Raw genomic sequence first — 7,643 nt, forward strand, 5'->3', positions numbered from 1 at the left:
GCTTAGTGTTACCCATGCTTCAACCCCATCACTGTTGCTCGTATCCATTAATAGTATTGAATTCGGATAAAGAGGAACATTGATGTTTACATACCAAAACTTGATCACACCGACCGTCCCCATCCAAAATCAGCGTCATACATACCAGAATGGCACAAACTACTTGACGAGTGGTAATCTGCATCATAGATTCACATGTTACTCGCTAATCGTTACATCTCATCGATAAGATTATCAGGCCCTTGTTCGCCTTTAAATTTCTCAACAAAGCTTGTGTCAACTTTCGCTATAGCATCGTTAATGTGACCCACCATGGTATCCAACCTTAAGTTGCTACCATGAGGTGGCTACCGCCGTGAACCGCCGTCGACCACCACCGCCCGAGGTGGCAGTGGGTGGTGCTTGACCTAGTGAAACCCTAATTGACCTAAAAACTTAACTTCGGATCTAGTTGGCATGTGTTTGGGTTGGAAACCCTAATTAGGGTTTAGAAAACCCTAATCTTGGAAAGTGTTGTTTGGGACTTGCCGGGACCCGCGTTGTGGACTGTTGGATTGGAATTATGAATTATGCCCGGCCACATTGTATGATTGACCTAGTAGAATAATGAACTTAATGGATTAAGTACTTAATGGGTTAATTGTTTCTACTTAACCCTAATCGTCATTTTATGAGAAAACCCTAATTGTGTTGGGCTCGAGTTGGGCCTTTTCTTTTGGGCTTAGGTGTTTGGGTTCTTAATGGACCATCTAAGAACAAGTGTATGGACTAGGATATTTGGATGGACTTTGGGGTAAGGCCCATGTAAGGGGGTTTGGGCCCAATTTTGAAAATTGGGCCATAGTTGGGCCTTGGTTGGTTATTTGGCTTTTGGGCCTTGGTTCGTCAACCTGGTCAATGGAACTGTGATCTTGGAGAAATTCTCAATAAATCTCCGATAATACCCAACTAAACCAAGGAAACTTCGAATCTCGGATAGAGACCTAGGAACCTCCCACTGTATCACAACCTCAATCTTGGTCGGATCGACGAATATACCCTTCTGGTTGACAAGGTGCCCCAGAAACTGCACCTCACGCAACCAGAACTCATACTTGGAGAATTTGGCATATATCCTCTCCATCCTTAGAGTCTCTAGAACCTCTCACAGATGATCCTCATGGTGCTCCTTGGTCTTAGAATAGACCAATATATCATCAATGAATACAATGACTAACCGATCCAGCATCGGTCTGCAAACCTATTTCATGAGATCCATGAACGTTGTTGGTGCATTGGTGAGCCCAAAAGGCATCACTACGAACTCGTAATGACCATAACGAGTCCTGAAGGTCGTCTTATGAACATCCTCATCTCGAACCCTCATCTGGTGATAACCCGAACGCAAATCAATCTTGGAAAGCTAAGACACACTCTACAACTGGTCGAACAAATCATCAATCCTTGGAAGCGGATAACGATTCTTCACCGTCAACTTGTTTAGCTCCCGGTAGTCAATGCACATCCTGTGGGAGCCATCTTTCTTCTTCACGAACCGAATCGGTGCTCCCCAGGGTGAACTACTCGGTCTAATAAACCCCTTGTCTAACAGCTCCTGTAGCTATGTAGACAACTCCTGCATCTCCGGCAATGTTAATCGATAAGGTGCCTTGGCTATCGGATCCGTACCTGGAACAAGATCTATACGGAACTCCACCTGCCTCTCTGGAGGCACTCCGGGCAAGTCCTCCGGGAACACATTTGCATACTCTCGAATAATCGACACATCATCAATCGTCCTCTTCTTCTCCTCTCTGATATCCAATACGTAAGCCATAAAACCAAAACAACTTTGTTGTAGATATCTCCTAGCTCTCGCAGCTGAACAGAGAGTCGGTCCATGCTGAGCACCCTCACCATGAATGACTAGTTCTCCCCTTCTTGGGGTTCGAACCTAAACCAACTGGTGCCCGCAGTCAATCATCGCCCAATTAGGGCTCAACCAATCCATTCCCACGATCACCTTTCTCTCACGCAAAGGAATAAGAACCAAATAAATCGGATAACGCTCGCTAAATAGCTCTAGAACACAACCCCGATGAACCCTCGATACCTAGACTGGACAATCATAGGCAATCTCTACCTCTAATGGATAATCAAGCTCCCCTGGAGCGTCAGTAAATCTGTTGCTAAGCACAGGAGATACAAATGACCGGGTGGCGCCCGAATCAAACAAAACTAAACCTGGAACACCGTTCACTAGGAACGTCCCTATATAACATCAAATAATAATAAGCATAAATGAAATAAGGAGAAAATACATACCCGTAACGACATCTGACGCGACGCAAGCCTCCTCGGTTGATAACCGGAAAGCTCGACTCCTCATGAATGATGTCTCCACCTTGCCCTAGGGTCGTCGGTGATCCTCCAAGTCGCCGAAGCAGGCACTACAACCGCTCCCCCTGCTGCCAAAATCATAAAATCGGTCTTCTTATGTCCTTTTTGATTGCAATGAAAGCAAATCAGACCCTATCCCTGGGTGGTGGTGGTGGCAGTATAATCCCTGCTGAAGTGACCAATCTTGCCGCACTTAAAGCAACCAGAACCTCGTGCTCTACAAGATCCCTTGTGCGCCCGGCCAAACCGGCCGCACCGACCCTGAGCTTGCTGCACCTCGGTCTCGAATCCACAACCTTGGGCTTCTTCCTCGATCCCTTCGATACATGCGCCCAAACCGACTTCCTCTTCCTTACAGTATCGAGATCAATCTCCCCCTCGCGAGCCCGAACTATCATGTCATCCAATGTCTTACAACTAGACATACTCATAAACTTATGTATCTCATCCTTCAACATATCATGGTATCAGGCCTTCTTAATCTCCTTGTCCACCACACACAGCATAACCAACAAGGCCCTCTAACGGAACATGGCAGTGATCTCTGTCACGGTCTCGGTAGTCTAGCAACGGTCCTGAAACTCCCTCGCCAGCTGCTGAACCTCAATCACGGGTGCAAACTCAGCCTTGAATCTCACAAAAAAGTCATCCCAAGACATCGTCTCAACTGCCTTGCCTCCGAAATCATAGTCTACCTCCTCCTACCAATCATCAGCTTTCTTCAGAAAACAAGATGCAAATCTGACCTTTGACCCCTCCGGGCAGAAGCTAGTCCGAAAGGCGTTCCCGATGTCCGCCAACCACCGTCTTCTAGAAATGGGGTCCTCCATTCTGAAGAACTCGGTAGCCTATTGGCACGAAACTCTTGGAAAGTAAGAGAGCGTGCACCCACCATAGCCACCACCTCAGTGCGAAATGCGCCCAAACGCTCATCCAAAATCTCCATGATACCCTCCTTGATCGTACCAAAGATCACAGGAGTCTCCTCCAAAATGATTCGGGTAATCGCAGACGAAATGAACTCCCGTATCTGATTATCCAAGGGTATGGCTCCAGAACCCGAACCCGATCCCTCACCAGGACTTGAACCACCTCGAGTGACCACCATACAAACCATCAGAAAACACTCGAAGAATCTCACACCATGCGGGTCCCTTAGTATCCTCGTGACTCCCTTGACTCGAGTACGGATCATGTGCTTCCAGTAGTACGGGCCCAATACTTCCTTCCACACCTATCCGTACTTTCCTCAATAGTCATCCCGATTCCCCTAGGTGACACCCTAAATTCCACATTCCACAATCCCACTAAACCACACATCTGTTAATGCTAACATGTTGTAGAAGAAGCTCCCACTAACACCCGCTAACTACCACACGAATATAATTACATGCAATAGACACTGGATAATTCTTTGACTGCAATGTCTCACACTACAATGGTTAGACTCAAACAAGAGCTACGCAATAAAGTTAAACCTAACCTTATAAAATTATCTAATCTCTACAACATGTAACCAAATTTTTACAAACTGTTATCGCCTTTCGAACTGTGATAAAAACACAATTTGGTTGTCACATTCATAATTTTCAATTCGATTGGGGTGGGGAAGTTCGCTCGATTTCCACCTACCTTCAATCTTGTGGCATCAACCATCGTATTTCATGCCCCTGCACATCGGAACAGAACAAACATGTTGAACGCCGCAATCGAGTAATTATTGAAAAAGGTTATCCATTTTTGCTCAATCATCCCCCCCCCCCCTCACACATATTGGGAGTATGCCTTCAAATAAGCCACCTATCTTCACAATCGCACAATTACCCCAATACTAGAATTTGCTTCTCCTTACTCCAAATTATACCACAAAGAACCTGACTATGCCTTTATATGTACCTTATGTTGCCTTTGTTATCCCTTCTTACGTCCCCGTATATATATCTCCAGACATGTCATTTTCAATGAATTTGTCTTCCCCTTTGCGTCCACTCTCAACTTACTTCCTTCTTCCTTTACTCCCAAGATATTTGAACCAACCACCACTACTCTTCTCGGTTAAATGCTACTTCCTTGTCAACCCATCCTATCTCTCCTCAACCTTCACCCACTTCTGTCTCTCCTCAATCTTCACTCACCTCAACTTCACCTCCTTCTACCATGTCTCCCTGTCCCTCTCATCAACGTCCAACCTTCAGCTCTCAAGCTAAACAAAACGCCCCTAGTTTCTTTCGTCCCGTTGCACATACACAACACCAAATGGTCACCCGTGCTTGCACAAACTCTCTCAAACCTAAAACTTTCCTTACATCCACCTCCACCCTCCCACATCTGAGCCCCACACTATTCCACAAGCTCTTCAAAATTCTTTTTGGTTAAATGCATTAAAGTGTGAATTTGATGCTTTAACGTGAAATAAGATGCGGTCCCTCGTGACTTGTCCTCCTAATGCTAACATTTTTGGATGTAAGTGGATTTTCAGTTTCAAACGTCACTCAGATGGCACAATTAAAGGGTATAAAGCTCGTCTCGCTGCGAAAGGGTTCAGTTAAGAAGAAGGTATTGACTTCTTTGAAACCTTTAGTCCAGTCATCAAACCTACCACTATTCGCCTGGTTATTTATGTCGCACTCTCCCACGGCTGGACCATAAGCCAACCGGACATAAACAATGCCTTCCTAAATGGTATTTTAACTGAAGAAGTTTATATGGAACAACCTCGTGGCTTTGAAGATGCATCTCGCCCCTAAGCTGTGTGCAAACTCAAGGTACTCTATGACCTTAAGCAAGCTCCTAGAGCATGGTTCAATCAACTAAAACATCACCTGGTTACCCATGGGTTTCGTGTTTGTCAATCGGATACATCGTTATTTGTTCACACATCTTTTGCAGCCACTGTTTATATACTTGTTTATGTCGATGATTTAATCATAACAGGTACAAATCCTACATTTATCCAAACCATCATCAACAACTTGCACAATTCATTTTCTCTCAAGGATCTTAGCACTCTAAATTACTTCCTTAGTGTCTAAATAACAAAAACAACAACCGGTCTCACGCTCTCTCAGCAGAAATACATTAAAGACATACTAATCAAGAGTAAAATGCTAGACTCGAAACCTATTACTACCCCAGCTGTCCAACCACTCGCCTTGTCCTAGGTGGTGATATGTTTCATGATCCAAAGCTATATCATCAAAGTGTTGGTTCACTTCACTATGCAACCATTACAAGACCTGACGTTGCATTCACGGTCAATCATGTGTGCCAGTTCATGCATTCTTCCACCACTCTCCACTCACAAGCTGTGAATCGAATTTTACATTACCTCAATGGCACTTCAACTCATTGTCTTCACTTCAAACCACAACAACAGGAATGTCTACTCGCCTACTCCGATTCAGGATAGATGTCTGACATAACGACACCATATCACAATATGGATTTGCTATATTTCATGGTCATAATCTCATTAGTTGGACATCTCGCAAACAACGAGTGGTTGCTCGCCCAAGTACTCAAGCGGAATATAAAGCTCTCGCCTACACCACAGCTAAACTTTTATGGATCCAACAACTATTTCGTGATCTACATATACATCTACCAAAGCCTCCCTTGTTACTGTGTGACAACGTTGGCGCAACTTTCTTATGCAAAAATTTGGTTATCAATACACGATCGAAACACATTGCACTGGATTTTCACTTTGTTTGAGAACAAGTTGAATTTGACCAGATGCGCCTCTGTCAAGTCCTTTCCATTGATCAGTTGGTTGATATCTTCACTAAAGCTCTAGGCAAAGATCGCATTACAAGTCTTCGAAACAAGCTTCAAGTCCTTCGTGCACTTGAGCTTGTCGGGGGTAATAATAAATAGTCACATGTGTGTTTTTAGTATTTAGAAAGAGTCGTTAGAATCAATCTTAGTTGTCCTAGTCATATGGCACTGGTTATCACGTGCCTAACTTCATGGGTTAGGGTTATTTATTTATTACACTGTGTATAAATATCTGTACCGGTTCATAGCAATATACAAGAGAAAATTCATTCCTTTCTTCACCTTTATAATTAAAAACATAAGTGGAAATATCACATCTATATCAAATACCTCGGACTTTCATTCATTATTTGAATAGAGGTTCACACATGAAAAAAAAATCTAAAACTTTTAACGGCTAACACTGTTTTGAGATGTCATGTTAATATGTTATGAAATTAAACATTTATTTAGATGAGATAAAAGTAGGAGGCTGTAAGAAACAAATCAACGGAAGTACGTAGGTTGCTATTTTTGCATTTAACCCATATAAACAAAAGCAAAAAAGTAAAAATAAATAAATAAATAAAAATATTTGGATTACCACATCCATATCAATCTCTCAGTTTTATCTTCAGGTCGTGCCATAGCTTGTAGCTCCATCACAAGAAAAATTTCATCCCACCTATCTCCATCTATAACAAATTCAATCAAATACACTTATAATCATACACATTCACCATGCCACCATAAAAGATGGTCAATTGACAAAAAGTCACGGAACTATACCTTCAATTCATGAAGAAAAACAAATAAAAAGCCATTCAAATACGGTTTTTTCAATATAAAAAAAGAAATAAAACAACAATGTATATACAGCAAGAAATGAACCATTAACATTAACACCATTTTGATTGGTATTTGGGTAAAATTTTAAAAGTAGGATGGTATATAAAATAAGCAGGAAATGAATGTAAATGTGAGTAGGTAGACATGAGAGCACCTGTGAACAAGCTTCTTGATAATGATCTGTCAGCCCTCGCCATATTTGCTGCAACCACCTAAAAAGAAAAGAACACAGTGATGAACCAGATTAAAATGAAATAAAAATTGGAAAGATGATGTTATGTTACTAGTTACCTTTACTGCGAGATCATTTAGAGATCTTGAGATAGCAGAGGAAGAGCAACATCAGGCAAAGCATTTGGGTAGTAGAAGAAGGAGCTCTCTAGAGGAGTTGAAAGAAGTAAATTCACAGCAGCATCTAACCCCAAATTGAGGCTTTTGCTGTTTTGCATGCTTTTGTTACACCATTAATAAACCTCTCGGGTCGAAATATATGGGCATCCAGACCCCATATTTCCGGGTCGGGATATGCATACTCCTTTAGGCACGTCCACCGCCCTATCTGGCGATGCGTCCTTTCTACTGCCTCACGTGACACAAACACTGCCAGCGGGAACTTCTTAAATCACCATCGTCAGTCGTCACCTGCATTGCATTCAATC

This window comes from Lactuca virosa, chromosome 5 (genome assembly GCF_052849685.1).
Source record: "Lactuca virosa cultivar CGN04683 chromosome 5, Lactuca_virosa_CGN04683_v6, whole genome shotgun sequence".
NCBI lineage: Eukaryota > Viridiplantae > Streptophyta > Magnoliopsida > Asterales > Asteraceae > Lactuca > Lactuca virosa.